This window comes from Tachyglossus aculeatus, chromosome 4 (assembly GCF_015852505.1).
Source record: "Tachyglossus aculeatus isolate mTacAcu1 chromosome 4, mTacAcu1.pri, whole genome shotgun sequence".
Classification (NCBI taxonomy): Eukaryota; Metazoa; Chordata; class Mammalia; order Monotremata; family Tachyglossidae; genus Tachyglossus; species Tachyglossus aculeatus.
In genome coordinates, this window is record NC_052069.1 from 38739952 (window position 1) to 38759811 (window position 19860).

Consider the following 19860-nt stretch of genomic DNA (forward strand, 5'->3'; position numbering starts at 1 on the left):
CCGCTATCCTGCTGGTTCAATGTCTCATCCTATCCCGACAGGATTACTGCATCAGCCTCCTCTCTGATCTCCCATCCTCCTGTCTCTCCCCACTTCTGTCTATACTTCACACTGCTGCCCAGATCACCTTTGTGCAGAAACGCTCTGGGCATGTTACTCCCCTCCTCAAAAATCTCCAGTGGCTACCAATCAACCCACGCATCACTCTCCTCACTCTCTTCTTCAAGGCTGTCCATCACCTTGCCCCCTCCTACCTCACCTCCCTTCTTTCCTTCTCCAGCCCAGCCCGCACCCTCCACTCCTCTGCAGCTAACCTCCTCACTGGGCCTTGTTCTCGCCTGTCCCGCCATCGACCCCTGGCCCATGTCCTCCCCCTGGCCTGGAATGCCCTTCCTCTGCACATCCGCCAGGCTAGCTCTCTTCCTCCCTTCAAAGCCCTACTGAGAGCTCACCTCCTCCAGGAGGCCTTCCCAGGCTGAGCCCCCTCCTTCCTCTCCCCCACCTCTCCCTCCACATCCCCCCTACCTTACCTCCTTCTCCTCCCCACAGCACCTTTATATATGCTTGTACATATTTATTACTCTATTTTATTTGTACATATTTACTATTCTATTTATTTAATTTTGTTAATATGTTTTGTTCTGTTGTCTGTCTCCCCCTTCTAGACTGTGAGCCCTCTGTTGGGTAGGGACGTCTCTATATGTTGCCAACTTGTACTTCCCAAGTCCTTAGTACAGTGCTCTGCACACAGTAAGCGCTCAATAAATACGATTGAAAGAATGAATGAATGAATGAATGACTTGCCCAAGGTCACATGGCAGACAAGTGGCGGTCCTGGGATTAGAACCCAGGACCTCTGAATCCCTAGCCCGGACTCTTTCTACTAAGCCATGCTGCTCTTAGCCATGAGGCAAGATAGGGGATAACTAGGTCTGATCCTCTGGTGATTCCAGTTCGAGTTTGGTTAAACAGGTGATGTTTAGGAAACTTTTTTCTAGCCCCCATCCCATTTGGTGTGGGGGTAGAGGGATGAGGAGGGAGGTCAGGGAGTGGGGATGTCAGTGCATCCCTAAATAAACTAAGCAGTGTTTTCATGAAAAGAAATAGTGTGGCCTAGTGGAAAGTATGTGGTCCTGTGAGTCAGAGGACCAGGGGTCTAATCCTGGCTCTGCCACTCGTCTGCTAATAATCATAATAATCATAATCAATCAACCAATCAATCATATTTATTGAGTGCTTACTGTGTGCAGAGCACTGTACTAAGCGCTTGGGAAGTACAAGTTGGCAACATATAGAGATGGTCCCTACCCAACAGTGGCTCACAGTCTAGGAGGGGGAGACAGAGAACAAAACCAAACATATTAACAAAATAAAATGAATAGAATAGGTACGTACAAGTAAAATAAATAAATAAATAGAGTAATAAATACGTACAAACATATAGACATATATACAGGTGCTGTGGGGAAGGGAGGGAGGTAAGATGGGGGGATGGAGAGGGGGGGCGAGGGGGAGAGGAAAGAGGGGGCTCAGTCTGGGAAGGCCTCCTGGAGGAGGTGAGCTCTCAGTAGGGCCTTGAAGGGAGGAAGATAGCTAGCTTGGTGGATGGGCAGAGGGAGGGCATTCCAGGCCAGGGGGATGATGTGGGCCGGGGGTCGACGGCTGGACAGGTGAGAACGAGGTACGGTGAGGAGAGTAGCGGCAGAGGAGCGGAAGGTGTGGGCTGGGCGGGAGAAGGAGAGAGGGGAGGTGAGGTAGGAGGGGGTGAGGGGATGGACAGCCTTGAAGCCCAGGGTGAGGAGTTTCTGCCTGATGCGTAGGTTGATCGGTAGCCACTGGAGATTTTGAGGAGGGGAATAACATGCCCAGAGCGTTTCTGGACAAAGACAATCCGGGTAGTGGCATGAAGTATGGATTGAAGTGGGGCAAGACAGAAGGATGGGAGATCAGAGAGGAGGCTGATACAGTAGTCCAGATGGGATAGGATGAGAGCTTGAACGAGCAGAGTAGCGCTTTGGATGGAGCGGAAAGGGCGGATCTTGGCAATGTTGCGGAGTTGAGACCGGCAGGTTTTGGTGACGGGTTGGATGTGAGGGGTGAATGAGAGAGCGGAGTCGAGGATGACACCAAGGTTGCGGGCTTGTGGGACGGGAAGGATGGTAGTGCCATCAACAGTGAAATAATGGCATTTATTAAGCAATTACTATGTTCTAAGTTCTGGGGAGGTTACAAGGTGATCAGGTTGTCCCACGGGGGACTCACAGTCTTAATCCCCAATTTACAGATGAGGTAACTGAGGCACAAAGAAGTTAAGTGACTTGCCCAAAATCACACAGCTGACAATTGGCGGAGCCGGGTCTGCTATGTGATCTCGGGCAAATCACTGAACTTCTCGGTGGCTCAGTTTCCACATTTATTAAAGGAAGATCAATTACCTGTTCTCCTTCCCTCTTAGACTGTGGGATAGGGATTGTGTCTAACTGCTTACATTGTACCAACCCCAGGGTTTAGTAGAGTGCTTGACACACAGTAAGCACTTAACAAATACCACAATTATTATTATTACTACCCTGATTCTGAGACTACGGCCGACGCAATATCCCCTAACTAGCTTTCACTAAATTAGCAGATGATCTTCCCAAGGCCATTTTAACATCCAGTTAGATGGTTTCTTGCCAAGAGGTGCAATTTTGAAATAAAATCTGGAAGGACTGAAGATTGATACAAGGACCATCACTTCAAATAGAGGCACATTTGGGGGCTTTAAAATGCAGTGCATTGCAGATTCTAAAAGGATTTTCATTCATTCATTCAATCGTATTTATTGAGCGCTTACTGTGTGCAGAGCCCTTTACTAAGCAATACCTGTTTCTGTAAAAAGTGAAAGCGTACAGTTTGTCGCTTGGGCTCAGGAAAAACAAATTATTTTCATTTCGCATAGCTATAGGAGAAAAAAAGTGGAAAAGGAGAGCAGTTAAGGAACAAAGTATGATTGTTAGGAAAACATTGGTTTCATCTGGTGCCGAATTCAGTTCTAAGCATTGTGTGGAATTCCTCTAATTCCACCTCTAATAAGGTTGAAAAAAACCCTCACCTTTCTATCAAAAAACTGGAAAATGATCTGTACAGTAAAGGCCTTGTTTAATTCTTTGCGATTCCAAAACCCCGGTGGTCTTGGTCTGTTTCTTAGCTGAGATTTAAGAGCTGAGAACTGAAAGGTGGTCTTAGGTCTTGGTGAATTTTGCAAAACATATTCCAGGATATTTACTAGCATAGTAATAATAGTGCCCTAAAGCACATTTTGAGTTACAGTTACCAAAGTAGACATGCATGTCCCCAAATAGATTTATTCATGAGCAAAGAAAAAGTTGTAATTCAACTGTGGGGATATTGGTTATCGGTGCAATTTAGCTAAATTCTGACTCACACTGGGATTCTTTTTTACATTTCAAAGGCAAATTCTTTTCCACACTCCACCCTCAAATTGTACGTTTTTGATAACGTTCCTTATTCGGCACAGGATAAACACACGCCCATAAAGATCGCCTCATGAAGTAGCAGTCAAGAAATGTATTAAGCCATATCTGTGGAATGGTTGGAGAATTTGGTCAAAGTAAAAGCAGACAGATTGATGGAGAGCAGATGTGTGAAAAGAACAGCTAGGGATGATCACTTCAAAAATCTAGGTTCTTGCTAAAAATAGAGTAATCCCAGAACACCTCCTTTACTGCGGAACATTTTAGTAACGCACGCTACGAAAGAAGCTCCATGTTACATACAGAAATGAAACTGGAAAGGGACAGAGAACACTTAGTTTCAAATTGACCTGTAAACAGTTCTTTTTCGGGCTTACTTCTAACGATCACATCTCATTTATTTGGGCAGACCTGCTTCACCTAGTCCATTTATAGTTGTGTTTTATTTCCCAAGGGTCTTCCACCTAAGGTTCAGGTAAGCAATTCAACAAGGTACTTTGCATCTTGAGACTTCTGGGCATTTCTGCAAATGACCACTTTCCAGTAGTTTTTGAATTTACCCTGCCCCTTTCCTCCAACTGTTGTTAGACAGGAGCCATTACACCCATTTAATAGGACACTCCCACGAGGCCAAAAGGAGATTGAGCAACTTGCCTGAGGGTGTGGAGGTGGTTTATAGAAGTCCTGAAAATAATACAGTACCTACAAGATTCCAATTTCTAAACTCATCTCTTGCCAGGATCCATTTTCCAAACCCGGAAAAACATTCAAGCCCGTGCAAAGCTCCAGTGTTCTCCTAGGGAGAACATGGCTATTTAAAAAAATGGAAGGTCACCGCTAAAATCAAAGATTCGGTCAATGTAAAGTCTTGCCGGGTGAAAAAAGTCAATGCTTCTCCCCTAGCTCAAAGCTCTACTGTTAGTTTCCCATCTCTTGAAGGGTCATCCGAGACCAGAGGTACTGTGACTAACCACAGCCACAAGCCAAGGTAGCTGCAGAATTGTAGATGGTGAGTTCCTGAACAAAAGCCAGCAAATGATTTCCTCATTGTCCAAAACTCTGCCATGTGTGTCTCTATAAATCATAAGACCTAACAGTTGCACATGACGGGCCTAAACAGAGATTGCAACTTGCAGGGGTTAGGCAAGCCTGAACCTCACACTAGCCGGAAAAGAGACTATCTGTGTAAATTCCCCACCCACTTGAGGAATTGGCCAATTGCTGTTCTCCTCCAGGAAAGGGAGGTGAGGAGAAAAAGCAAATCAATCAATCAGCGGTATTTACTGAACACTTATTTCATGCAGAGCACTGCAGTAAATGCTTGGGGAAGGATGATAGAGTTGGTAGATATGACACCTACCCACAAGGAGTTTACAGTCCAATGGGAGGGTCAGGCAGCTAAATAATTACAGACAGGGGAAGGGGCAGATAGGTATTTGGGAGCTGGGGGTGCACAAAGCTAGATGACACAGAGAACATTAGGAAAATAGTTCTTTAGTCCTCAAGTATTCATCTCCAAATACTCTGGTCACACACTGACATATTGGAATTTTCAGGTTTAGAAATAAATTGGGGTCCAATCCCTTTAAAAAACTTCATAGGAAAGAGAGAGGATTAAAAAATGATTGGTTTAGAGGATTCGACTTTTCTTTTTAGAGAGATGAATTTTTCTTAAGCCTCTTTGTGTCACCTGGAGCACATTCATTCATTCATTCAATCAATCATATTTATTGAGCACTTACTGTGTGCAGAGCACTGTACTAAGCGCTTGGGAAGTACAAGTTGGCAGAATATAGAGATGGTCCCTATCCAACCATGCGCTCACAGTCTAGAAGGGGGAGACAAACAACAAAACAAAACAGGTAGACAGGTGTCAATATCATTAGAATAAATAGAATTATAGCTATATACACATCATTAATAAAATAAATAGAATAGTAAATATGTACAACTGAAATAAATAGAGCAATAAATCTGTACAAACATATATACAGGTACTGTGGGGAGGGGAAGGAAGTAGGGCAGGGGGGATGGGGAGGAGGAGAGGAAAAAGGGGGCTCAGTCTGGGAAGGCCTACATACACATAGGCCTATGTAAACATGTACATGTACAACAAATGCATTGTCTCACAAACTAAATCATCGCTGTACACACACACACACACACACACACCCTATTAATCCATTATCTACATACAAATATAGAAAACCTAAGCTGGTGACAGCTCCTAACTTTCTAATTAATTTCTAATTCTCTCCCTCTGCCCTACCCCCTTCCCCTCCCCACAGCACATATATATTTGTACCTACCTATTACTCTATTTATTTTATTTGTACATATTTACTATATTTTATTACTGATGTTATATAGCTATAAATCTATTTATTCTGATGGTATTGACACCTATCTACTTGTTTTGTTTTTCTGTCTGTCTCCTCCCTTCTAGACTGTGAGCCCATGGTTGGGTAGGGACTGTCTCTATATGTTGCCGATTTGTACTTCCCAAGTGCTTAGTACAGTGCTCTGCACACAGTAAGTGCTCAATAAATATGATTGAATGAATGAATGAATGAATGAATAATTAGCTGGTGAGGCTCCCAGGTAGAAGCAGTGTGGCTCAGTGGAAAGAACCCGGGCTTGGGAGCCAGAGGTCATGGGTTCTAATACCGGCTCCGCCACTTGTGGGCTGTGTGACTTTGGGCAAGTCACTTAACTTCTCTGTGCCTCAGTTACCCCATCTGTAACATGGGGATTAAGACTGTGAGTCCCATGTGGGACAACCTGATCCCCTTGTATCCCCCCAGTGCTTAGAACAGTGCTTCGTATATAGTAAGTGCTTAACAAATGCCATTATTATTATTATTATTTCCTGCCTTCTGATTGGTGAGCACTGGAGTTGGGCACTGCCCTGGGTGCTAACACAATAGACCAAGGGAAAGGGGCATCTTTTCACAAACATTCTCCCCAAAGGAGCTAGCCCAGAGCCTGCCCACTTGCTCACCCAAACAGACAGACTGGTGAATCCTCCAGAGAAGAAATAATTATGATAAGATAGTCACTGTGGCATTTGTTAAGCGTTTACTATGTGCTAGACACTCTACTAAGCGCTGGGTTGAATTATAATCAAGTCGGGTTAAACGTAACCCTGGACCCACGTGGCGTTCACAGTCGTAATCCCCATTTTGCAGTTGAGGTAACTGAGGCACAGAGAAGTTAAGAAGCTTGCCCGAGGTCACACACCAGACAAGTGGCAGAGCCGGGATTAGAACCCAGGTCCTTCTGACTCCCAGATTTGTGCTCTATCCAGCAGGCCACACTGCTTCACATCTCCTCCAAGAGGCCTTCTCTGACTAAGCCCTCATTTCCTCTTCTCCCTCTCCCTTCCACATCACCCTTGCACTTAGATTTACTCCCTTTATTCATTCATTCAATCCTATTTATTGAGCGCTTACCATGTGCAGAGCACTGTACTATGCGCTTGAATGTACCATTCCGTCAGTCCCACACCACTCATGTACATATCCAGAATTTGTGTACTATTACTACTACTAATAAGGGCATTTATTAAGTGCTTACTATGTGCAAAGCACTGTTCTAAGCGCTGGGGAAGTTACAAGGCAATCAGGTTGTCCCACAGGGGGCTCACAGTCTTAATCCCCATTTTACAGATGAGGGAACTGAGGCCCAGAGAAGTTAAGTGACTTACCCAAAGTCACACAGCTGACAATTGGCGGAGCCGGGATTGGAACCCATGACCTCTGACTCCAAAGCTCGTGCTCTTTTCACTGAGCCACGCTGCTTCAATGTCTGTCCTCTAGTCTGTAAACTCACTGTGGGGAGAGACTGTGTCTACCAACACCATTATATCGTACTCTTCCAAGTGCTTAGTAGAGTGCTCTGCACACAGTAAGCGCTCAGTAAATTCAATTGATTGATTGACTGATGATACCTGGGCTCAGGAGCCATGCAGTGATAGATTGGTGGCTGTATTTACAGTGTCTAGTTCCCCTCCTTCCTCTCCCCCTTCTCCTCCTCCTCATCCCCCCCGCCTTACCCCCTTCCCTTCCCCACAGCACCTGTATATATGTATATATGTTTGTACGGATTTATTACTCCATTTATTTATTTATTTTATTTGTACATATTTATTCTATTTATTTTATTTTGTTAATATGTTTTGTTTTGTTAATATGTTTTGTTTTGTTGTCTGTCTCCCGCTTACTGTGTGCAGAGTACTGTACTAAGCACTTGGGAAGTACAAGTCGGAAACCTATAGAGACGGTCCCTACCCAACAACGGGCTCACAGTCCAGAAGGGGGGAGACAGACGACAAAACAGAACACGTAGACAGGTGTCAAAATAGTCAGAATAAATAGAATTATAGCTATATGCAAATCATTAACAAAATAAAGAGAATAGTAAATATGTATAAGTAAAATAAATAGAGTAATAAATCTGTACAAATACATGCAAGTGCTGTGGGGAGGGGAAGGAGGTAGGGCTGGTGGGGGATATAGAGGAGGAGAGGAAAAAGGCTCATTTTGGGTAGGGAATATGTCTGTTATCCTCATCCCCTTTGAAGTTCTGTCCAGTGGCACCTATGGCCACTGGAGTTCTGAAACAAGGACTGTAGCCAGCTCTTGATTGTCTGTGCTGGGTCCACAGAGGAGCAACGGTGAGCACAGAACAAAATAGAAGAGGATCCAGGCCTGCCTGGGAAGTGGGCTGACCTGTCTGGATAGAATTTGTTAAGCACTTACTATGCGCCAGGCACTGTAGTAAGTGCTGGGATGGATACAAGCAAATGGAGTTGGTCACGATTCCTGTCCCATTTTACAGTCTCAATCCCCATTTTACAGATGAAGGTACTGAAGCACAGAGAAGTGAAGTGGCTTGCCCAAGGTCACCCAACAGACAAGTGGCAGAACCGGGATTAAAACTGATGACCTTCCAACCGCCAGGTCCCTGCTCTATCCACTAGGTCCATTAACCAGAGAGGTAAAAATGAGGCCAATTAGTATCCTAACAATTTGTTTTTGGGGCCCTGGGATACCAAATGAAAAATTGGTATCCGGGCAAACAGGTGGCTGGGCCTCCTAGTCTAGGGCTCCTGGAGCTGGCCACTGGCAGGGGTTTGGGAGGTGCCCCACTGTAGGTGGGTCCAAGATGGACAGGTGGGCCCACAGCTGCTCAGTCAAAGTCCGCTGCAGGCAATCTGTCAGTAATAGCAGACTAAACGTCCAAGTTCTTTTCCCTCTATACCATTTCAGCAGCTGAGATCAGAGGAAAAGCCTCTGTACAGTTTTATCAGCTGACCTTTTAGAGGCCCCAGGCCCAGGGCTTTTCAACAGCCACCAAACATGCTCCCTCCATCGACATTATTGGCAGGCAGGCCAAGAGGCCTCCCCTCATTCTTTTTCCCTGCCCTATACTGGGATGCAGCATAATGTAGTGATTAGAGTACTGGCCTGAGTGTCAGAAGGTCATGGATTCTAATCCCAGCTCTGCCACTTGTCTGCTATATGACCCTGACCTCTGTACCTTCTTTGTACCTTAGTTCCCTCATCTGTAAAATGGGAATTGAGACTGTGAGCCCCACGTGGGAGAGAGACAATGTCCAACCTGATTTGCCTGTATCCACCCCAGCACTTAGTACAGTGCCTGGCACTTAGCAAATACCACAATTATTATTATTGTTATTATTATTATTATTATGAATAGCATGCAGTGTGACCTTGGGCAAGTCACTTGAATTATCTGGGCCTCAGTTTCCTCAACTATAAAATGGGAATTAAATACCTGTTCTCCCTCCTACTTAGCATCATGTGGGACAGGGACTCTGTCTGACATAATTAACTTGTACTTACCCCAGCCCCTAGAATAGTGCTTGACACAGATTAAGCACCTAAATACCATAAAAAGAGTCCTGATGGGTGAGGGGTTCCCTTTGGAGACACTGGGATCAGTATGTCCCACCCATCTCTCTCCAAGAATACAAAGGCTGCTAGGTGGAGAGCCTTAGACAAAGGATTTTCTGGGGGAAATCTCTACGTTTTTAGTAAGCACTCAATAAATACTATTGAATGAATGAACGAACAAAGGAATATCAGGAAAAAATAAACTAAACATGTATGCTTAAATCTACTTTTGTTTTTACTTTTACTTAAAGCTAATTATCCATACTGGAGAAGCGATCTTAAGTAGAGCCGAGGTATTCAAAATTAGCAAATTTATCTAGATGGCAGTATGTCTATATAAAACTTTTTTAAAGCAAATTTTGAATTTACGGACTCTACTGCAGCCGGCTGCTTTAATCTCTGGGCTAATCAGGCTCAAAGTAGAGAACTATGCTTTTTTCTTTTTCTCCTCTGGTAGATGATTAAACTCCCTTCTTGCTGTGGGGAGATTAGCAACCATCTGGGGGTTTAGGAGGAGAGCTCCAGGTGTGACCAGACTTGGGGAGGGAGACAGGGACAGTGTCTGGTGTGTGTAGGGTGCATCTTTCAAATAAAGACTGTAGCAAGAAACATAGTGGTTATGGTAAGATATTATCTTGTCTTTCACTGTCCAGTCGTTTCTGACCCATGGTGACACCATGGACACATCTCTCCCAGAACGCCCCACTTTCCATCTGCAATCATTCTGGTAGTGGATCCATACAGTTTTCTTGGTAAAAATACAGAAGAGGCTTACTATTGCCTGCTTCCATGCAGTAAACTTGAGTCTCTGCCCTCGACTCTCTCCCAGGCCGCCCAGCTGCCCAGCATGGGTGAGTTTTGACTTGTAGAAGATTGTCTGCCACTCGCTAGCCATTGCCCATGCTAGGAATGGAATGGATATGCCTCTGCTTGACTCTCCCTCCCATAGCTGAGACTGGTGGAGTACTGGAAACTCTCCAGGTGCGACCTTGAGAGGTGATGGTAAGACACTGGATGGGGCCAAAATCAGTCCCAGGAAACTGGGACTTGGGTAGAGACAGCCAAGACCTGTCACATTGTCACACTTTCAAGACCTGCACCTCCTTCGCCTTGGTCTCCCCTGATTTTCCCTTGCCCCTCCTCACCAGGAGCTCCCCAGGATGGGTCAAAAATTCCTGCAGCGAGCCCAGGAGTTTTGGATATCCAACTGACATTCTTGACACTTTAATAGAGGAGCTAGAGTAGATAGATTGCTGCTGGCTTTATTGGCAGATCTCAGGGATGGAGGTCTGCCAGAGAAAAGCAAACACTACTTCTTGAGCCAGAAGGGACATGGAACAGTTTGGATGAGGGAAGGAAGAGAAGGTAGAGCGCTGGATCCTGGTTGTAGGCCTGGAATGGACTTGGAGGGGACAGATCCGCAAAGAGTCTTCAAAAATTAAATCTAGATTTTGAAAAGGTAACGTCTAGGGAATTTGCGTTGCCACTGCCCATAGTGATCAGTGCCAACCACTCTCTTAGCCCTTCTGCTTCCTAATACTCCACAGAACACTAAGTTAGAACATGAGGATCTGACTGCAGCAAACATGCAGAGTTTCCTTACAGTTCCATAAAACCAAGTGCAAAGGAAATAGGAGAGTCAGAGTAGCTTATATTTCTTTTGGGTCCTCTGCCAGATTCTCATTAAACCCATCCTGATTTTTTTTTTACTGTTCTGAACACAGGAGACAATCTTTATTTTCACAGTTCTTTCAGCCCTTACTCTTGGGCAGGAAATACCTAAACTATCCCAGAAAGATAAAAATCAATTCTGCTCTTCACAACCCCCAGAGCAGGAAACCCAAGATACACATTTTATCAGAAATTTGAGTTGGTGCTTGAGAAAAGGGTGACAGGTGCTTTCACTTTTCTCTTTTAAATCTTCTTTTTGTTGTTGTTTTCCTGTCCTAATTTCCCTAGCAGAGTTAATTAAGGATTTTATTTCACACTTACTATGTGTTAAGCATGAGAGTAATAATAATAATAGCAATGGTATTTGTTAAGTGCTTACCATGTGCCAAGCACTGTTCTAAATACTGGGGTAGATACAAGGTTATCAGGTTGTCCCACATGGGGCTCACAGTCTTCATCCCCATTTTACAGATGGGCACAGAGAAGTTAAGTGACTTGCCCAAAGTCACACATCTGACAAGTGGCGGAGGCAGGATTAGAACCCCTGACCTCTGACTCCCAAGCCCATGCTCTTTCCACTAAGTCATGATGCTTCTCTTTTAGACTTTTCCCCCTTTTAGACTTCCCCCTTTTAGACTGTGAGCCCACTGTTGGGTAGGGACTGTCTCTATATGTTGCCAATTTGTACTTCCCAAGCGCTTAGTACAGTGCTCTGCACATAGTAAGTGCTCAATAAATGCGATTGATTGATTGATTGATTGATTCTCTTAGGTAGACACAAGATGAACCCACTGTTGGGTAGGGACTGTCTCTATATGTTGCCAACTTGTACTTCCCAAGCGCTTAGTACAGTGCTCTGCACACAGTAAGGGCTCAATAAATACGATTGACTGATTGATTGATTGATTGATCATCAAATTGGACAAGTCTCTGCTCCCCCAGGGGGATCACAGTCTGAGAGAGAGGGAGACTAGGTAGGTTTCTTATCCCCAAATTACAGATGAAGGGACTGAGACACAAGAGGTTAAGTGACTTTACCAACATGCCAATACCAGACCTGGGATTAAAACACAAGAACTTCCAATTCCCAGATCCATGTTCCACAAAGCCACTCTGCCTAACTTTCTCTCTCTCTCTCTCTAATCTTCTCCCCTATCCTCCTTCCTCACATTTTCCTTTTCTCCCTTCTACATCCTTTCCCTTCTCTATTCCTTCAGGATTGGTTCCCTGGTTTGAACAGTCCTAGTCTAAATACCCATTTTTATAGTCACACTGATGTTTGAGTCTGTAAACTCCTAGAGACCAATAATAATAATGATGGTGATAATAACTGTGATATTTTTAAAGTACACATTATGTGCCAAGAACTTGAAGTAGATGTAGAACAATCAGATTGGACACAGTTTCTGTTTCCCAAGGGGCTCACAGACTGAGGGAGGGACACAAGCTATTTAAGTCCCCATAAGATGAAGAAACTAAGGCACTGAGTAGTTAACTGACTTAAGATGGAGACAGGAAAAGAACCCAGGTCTCCTGACTTCCAGTCCTGTGTGCTAACCATTAGACCATGCTGCTTCTGTCTGCTTTTATTCATTCATTCAATCAATCATATTTATTGAGCACTTACTGTGTGCTGAGCCCTGTACTAAGCGCTTGAAAAGTACAATTCGGCAACAGAGACGATCCCAATCCAACAACAGGCTTTTATGGTTTAGCACCCGAGTGTCACCTGCCTGAGAGTGCTGCATAAATAATAATAATAATGGCATTTGTTAAGAGCTTACTATGTGCAAAGCACTGTTCTAAGTGCTGGGGAGGATACAAGGTGATCAGGCTGTCCCACGTGGGGCTCACAGTCTTCATCCCCATTTTACCGATGAGGTCACTGAGGCACAGAGAAGTGAAGTGACTTGCCCAAAGTCACACAGCTGACAAGCGGTGGAGCCGGGATTCGAACCCGTGACCTCTGACTCCCAAGCCTGTGCTCTTTCCACTGAGCCATGCTGCTCCCCCAAATAACACCTGACAAATATCAGGCTGGTTGTGGTTTGGAAGAATCCAGTAGGGACGGGTTCCCTGGAGATGGGTGTCACTCAAGGTGTCTATCCTGGGGGGAAATCCCCTCAACTCTCCCCAACAATGGCCAGGGATCCTTTGATGGCTAGCCTAGGGCTAGCCACCCCGGAGACCCTAATCAGACTACTGAGCCACCCTGTCCCCGCTGGTCCCAGACTGAGCTCAGAGCCACAGAAGCCAACCCAGGAGCTCCGTCTGGTGCCTTGACTCCCCTTGGCCCTCAGCCACCATCCTGGAAGCAGTCACCTGGGGAAACCGAGGATCTTTTTACACACTTCCTCCAGACCCAGACAACTACAACCTGTCACCTAAAACCTTAACTTATTAACTGGCCCATTCAATCTGCATGTGAAAGTAAGAATGATAATAATAGCTTGCATTTATATACCTCCCACATTTTCCCAAGACCTTGGTTCTCAACCCAGCTTCGCCACTTGCCTGCTGTGTGTGACCTTGGCTAAGTCACTTCACCTTCTCTGTGCCTCAGTTTTCTCAGCTACAAAATGGGGATTCAATACCTGTTCTCCCTCCTCTTTCATTCATTCATTCATTCAATCGTATTTACTGAGTGCTTACTGTGTGCAGAGCACTGTACTAAGTGCTTGGGAAGTACAAGTTGGCAACATATAGAGACGGTCCCTACCCAACAGTGGGCTTGTGAGTCCATGTGGGACAGGGACTGTGTCTGACCTGATTAACTTGTATCAACCCCAGCATTTAGAATAGTCTTCTAGACTGTGAGCCCGTTGTTGGGTAGGGACTGTCTCTATATGTTGCCAACTTGTACTTCCCAAGTGCTTAGTATAGTGTTCTGCACATAGTAAGCGCTCAATAAATATGAATGAATGAATAATGATTAACACATAGAAAGGGCTTGGCATTCATGTCAGTCAATCAAATTTATTAAGCGCTTACTGTGTGCAGAGCACTGTACCAAGCTCTTAGGAGAATACAGTATAGCAACATAACAGACACATTCCCTGCCCATGAGTTCATGTTCTAGAGAGTGAGGCAGATACTGATATAAATAAATAAAATTACACCTTCAAAGGGGACCCCCATAAGAGCCTAGGAGCTTTCCTGAACTGTTTCTGTCAGTTTCTTCACAGGCCCTCACAGTACCCTTGCGAGGCAAGGAAGAGTAAGCATTGTTCCCAATTTACAGGTAACGAAACAGGATCAGGAAGTTGAAATGACTTGCCTAAATTCTCAAAGGGCGTGAGACTAGAACCCAAGCCTGCTGACAGCCAACTCTTTGCTCTTTCCATTCGCCAATTTTGTCCCTCAGAGAGCTTTGTTGAGGCTGTAAGGTGAAAAGATATTTTGAAAAAGCCCAATCAGTGGTCCTGGGTTTGCCACTATTAGAAATATTCAGAGGATGGTTGGGGAGGGGCTTGTCCTCTGCTTTATGACCAGGAAACCTTAGGACTCCATTTACTCCAAGTCAGAAACTGTCAGGCCCTAACCCCAGGGATCCCATGGCTCAGCAATCTTTTTTTTTTCCTCAGACATTCCCCAAGCAGGTGGGGGAGGGAGGATGAGGAAAGAGAGAGGATAGATGTTTGCTTTATGCCCCACTCACTGACTTTTTTAAAAAATAGCATTTCTTAAGTGCTTTGTGTCAGGCACTCTACCAAGCACTGGGTTAGATACAAGATAATCAGGTTGGACACAGTCCATGCCCCACACAAGGCATACAGTCTTAATCCTTATTTTACAGAAGAGGTTTCTGAGGCACAGAGAAGTGAAGTGAGTCGTCCAAGGTCACACAACAGACAAGTGGCAGATCTGGGATTAGAACCCAGGTCCTCTGATGGCCAGGCCCTTGCTGTATCCAGTAGGCCAGGCTTCAGCTCCCCATTACAATCGACATTTATTGTACTATCTTCCACACTTCTTGGAGGAAACACATTTCCAAAGCAGAAGGCGATGGACAGGCTGCTGGTTTTCTTCATTAATTTATGTGTGCTGTCTTCTTCAAATTATGAGTTTCTTGAAGGTGGTTCTTTTTACTGTTCTCTACACTCAGTAGACCCTCAGTACTTAATCACTGTTGCATTGCTTAAGCCCTTGTCCCCCAGAGAGCTCTGTTGAGGCTGTAAGGTGAAAATATATTTTGAAATAGCCTAATCAAGTGGTTCTGGTATTTTTGGTATTTTTTGAGCCCCTACTGTGTGCAGAGCCCTGCAGTAAGCACTTGGGTGGGTACAGAATAATAGAGTTGGGAGATACGTTCCCTGCACACAAGGAGTTTACGGTCTACATACTAAGCACTGGGATAGATCCAATACAATCAGATCAGAGCAGACCCTTTCCCCTTTGGGGGCTCACAGAACAAAGGAGAAGGAGACTAGGAATCAAATCCTCATTTTACAGATGAGGAAACTGAGGCATAGAGCAGTCAAATGATTTGCCCAAGGTCACACAGCAGGGAAATGGCAGAGCTGGGATTAGAACCTAGGTTTCTCTCCACTGGTATACGCTGCTAATATGGATACATTTGCACTAGATTTGGGACCTTAGAGTTCTAACTTCCCTAGCTCCTTTTTCTGTTCCGAGATGATGCTCATCACTCTAGTTGACAACCTCACTTCTTGACTGATTGATTGAGGGCAGAAGGCAGGCAAGCTGGAATTCTGGGGTTGCTAGAAAGGGAATCCAATCTGAAGCCGCTGTTGTCATCTCAGCTTTCCTATCTCTATGGGGCAGTCAATGATGGTGACCCTGGCCCTCTCTCAGGAGGATTCTCCACAGCTGCTGAGATAAAACGTGTGAAGTGCCTTTGAAGGAAAGTGCTCTTGACAATCCACGATACTATTATGATTTACAGTCAGCACTGCCCTAAAGCGAACATACTCTATCTTGGCCGGCTTTGGGAGTACGATGGTTTTTAGGCAGGGCAGCACAGGTGCGAAAGAAGAGGGCCATGAACTGGGGGATGGGGTGAAAATGGAGGTGGGGAGACTGGAGTCTCAGCAATAGGTTTTACAAATCATGAAGAGGAAGAACTTGGCAAATAGAATTGCTGTTTACATAGTCCCATTTCTGGCAGAGTGGTCTAGTGGCTAGAGCCCGGGACTGGGAGCCAGAGGACCTGGGTTCTAATCCTGTCTCTGCAGCTTGTCAGTTGTGTGACCTTGGGCAAGACACTTGACTTCCCTCACCTGAAAAATGGGGGTTCTTTTCCTGTTCTCCTTCCTACTTAGACTGTGAGCCCCATGTGGGACCTGATGATCTAGTATCTATCCCAGTTAATTATAATAATTATAATAATAATAACAACTGTATTTGTTAAGCTCTTACTACATGCCAGGCACTGTACTAAGTGCTGGAGTGGATACAAGCAAATCCCAGTCCCAGTCCCACGTAGGGCTCACAGTCTCAACCCCCATTTTCCAGATGAGGTAACTGAGGCCCAGAGAAGTGAAGTGACATGCCCAAGGTCATACAGGAGAGAAGTAGCATGGCTCAGTGGAAAGAGCCCGGGCTTTGGAGTCAGAGGTCATGGGTTCAAATCCCGGCTCTGCCAATTGCCAGCTGTGTGACTTTGGGCAAGTCACTTAACTTCTCTGTGCCTCAGTTCCCTCATCTGTAAAATGGGGATTAAGACTGTGAGCCCTCCGTGGGACAACTTCATCACCATGTAACCTCCCCAGTGCTTAGAACAGTGCTTTGCACATAGTAAGCACTTAATAAATGCCATTATTATTATTAAGTGGCAGAGCTGGGATTAGAACCCATGACCTTCTGACTCCGGGGCCCGGGCTCTATCCACTAGGCCATACTGCTTCTCCACTTCTTAGAAGAGTACTTAGCACATAGTAAACTCCTAACAAAAACCACTATTATCATTGTTATTACTCAGTGAAGCTTAGAAGATGTAGGTTTAGAAGGAAGGGAAACAGCATTCAGTCCATGCCTTCCTAGGAAATCAATCAATCAGTCAAAATTATTGAGCCCTTACTGTGTGTAGAGCACTGTACTAAGTGCTTGGGAGAGTACAATACAACAGAGTTTGTTGACATGTTCTCTGCCCACAAAGCGCTAACTACTCGAAAACCTTCAGTGGGTGCCCATCCACTGCTGCATCCAACAGGCTTTCCTTAACCTCGGCTTCAAGGCACTCAATCAGTTCTCCCCCTACTCCTTGACCTCCCTGATTTCCTACTAATATCTGGCCTGTGCATTCAGCTCCTCTAATGCCATCGCTACTCTCTGAACATTCATCTTGTCTATCTCGGCTCTGACCCCTCGCCCACATCCTCCCTATGGTCTGGAACTCCCCCTTCATATCTGACAGACCGCCACTCCCTCCAGCTTCAAAGCCACCCTAAAATCACACCTCCTCATTTCTCCTCTTTGCTCTCCCTTTTGCATCATCTTGAATACACTAGGATCTGTGCTCCTTGAGCACTTTGATATTCATTCCACCCTGAGACCCACAGCACTTGAGTGGCTTAGTGGATAGAGCACAGGTTTGGGAGTTGGAAGGTCATGGGTTCTAATCCCGGCTCTGCCACATGTCTGCTGCGGGACCTTGGGCAAGTCGCTTCACTTCTCTGTGCCTCAGTTACCTCATCGGTAAAATGGGGGTTGAGACTGTGAGCCCTATGTGGGATAGGGACTGTGTCCAACCTGATTAACTTGTATCTACCCCAGTGCTTAAAACAGTGCTTGGGACACAGTGAGCGCTTAACAAGTACCATAATTATTATTCTATACCTTGCCCTTTAGCCAATCTGTAATTAAAATAATTACATATAATAATAATAAATACAAAATAATAAAGAATAATGATAATTACTGTGTCTCCCTCTGCACAGAAAGCTCCTCTGGTCTGAGATTGTGTCTATCAACTCTACTGTATCGTACTCTCTTGAGTACTTAGTACAGTGCTCTGAACCCAGTAAGTTCTCAGTAAATACCATTAATTTACAGACTGATACTTCTTAAGCACTTACTTTGTACCAAGCACTATACTAAGTGCTGGGAGAGATAGAAGATAATCAGGGCAGGCACAGTCGCTGTCCCACCTGGGCCTCACAGTGTGGAGGTGGAGAAGAGGTATTGAATCTCCATTTTAAAGATGAGGAAACGGATTCCCAGAGAAGCTAAGTGACTTTTCCAAGTCACACAGTGGGCAAGTGGCAGAAATAGGATGAGAACCAAAGTTCCTAAACAGTGGGTGGTAAACATATGGGATTTTTTTTTATTACCACAGGGCACGTTATGGACCGAACATATAGGCAAGTTTAAGAAGGATTTGGACAAATTTGTGGGTTTGTGCGAAGACCACTATAGATTCTTAGAGGGAAAAGTTAAGGGTTGGTAGAAAAAGAAAAGTTCAGTATCAAGAATGTATCCAGTCTGATCATCGTGCTGCCCACTAGTGCTTAGCCCACACTAAATGTTGTTGAACAAATGCCATACTGATGATACTAATGAACAATCACCATCTTGCAGTTCATCCAAGGTGCAGATGCCCTTGTTCAAATCCTGGCTTGGCTGCATTATCGGTTTTATGATATTCTCTAATTAAAGAAGGTGCTATCCCTCACCGCCCACATTCCCGCCCCGGGCCACCCCTGGAAGACACTGTTATTTCTATTCATGTCTGTCTTCCCCTCTAGACTAAGCTTGTTAGGGGCAAGGAATGTTCCTGCCAACTCTGTTATATGGTACTCTCTCAAGGCTGAGTATGGTGCTCTGTGCATAGTAAGCTCTTAATAAATAGCAATGAAGATGATGATGATGATGATGATGATGATGATGATGATGATGATGATGATGATGAAGACGCGGGATGCTGGAGAGATTATCTAGATGTTCTTCCCATTCTGAATGCCCTTGGGCTCTTGATCAGGTCTGTTCTGCAGTTTGAAAATACTCTCATTTTCACCAGGCTCTGAAGTCATTCTGAAAATGACTCAAGTAAATAGTTCTCTTCTCTGTGCTTAAAGCAACATGAGATTCCCAAAGCCACTATTTCCTTTATTATGTCTTAGTCAAACATTAACCCCACACGAGTCAGGGATGTAGATAACAGGAAGACATCCAAAAGAGAGGTTAATGATACATTTTTCAGCAAGATGTGAAGGAAGACAAAGAGCTGAAGAAAGACATGAGACAGCTGCTCTGGACACTAGGCCTTGAGTGCAGAGAAGAATGAAAAAGATGGAAAGTAGGAAAAATAAGCAAATGTTTAATGTGCAAGGAAAACTGGGAAAGGTATGGGTTGCTATGAGTCCAGTCTGACACCGTTCAGCTGGAGCCTGAAATGAACAACCTGTGGAAATTCTGATTTCCAGACCTCTTGGTAGATGAGAAGCAGCATGGCTTAGTGGAAAGAGCCCAGGCTTGGGAGTCAGAGGTGGTGGGTTCTAGTCCCGACTCCGTCACATGTCAGCTGTGTGATTTTGGGTATGTCACTTAACTTCTCTGTGCCTCAGTTACCTCATCTGTAAAATGGGGCTCAAGACTGTGAGCCCCAAGTGGGACAACCTAATAATCTTGTATCTGTCCCAGTGCTTAGAACAGTGCTTGGCACATAGTAAGCGCTTAACAAATACCAACATTATTATTATTATGTGAGAAATGGACATACAAGAAATGTTATTTGTTAAGCACTTACTATCAATCAAGTTCTAAGCGCTGGGGTAGACACGAGATAATCAGGTTGGACACGGTCCCTGTCCCACATGGGGCTCACAGTCTTAATT

At 44.8% G+C, this 19860-nt stretch overlaps 1 non-coding gene across 1 annotated transcript; it reads right to left on the minus strand.

Moving 5' to 3' along the window:
* Nucleotides 1-10255: 10255 nt before the first annotated feature.
* LOC119927541 lies at nt 10256-10393 on the minus strand. Its single transcript, XR_005450535.1, has one exon. It is a non-coding gene; the product is annotated as a small nucleolar RNA SNORA7 (small nucleolar RNA).
* Between the last annotated feature and the right edge of the window lie 9467 nt (nt 10394-19860).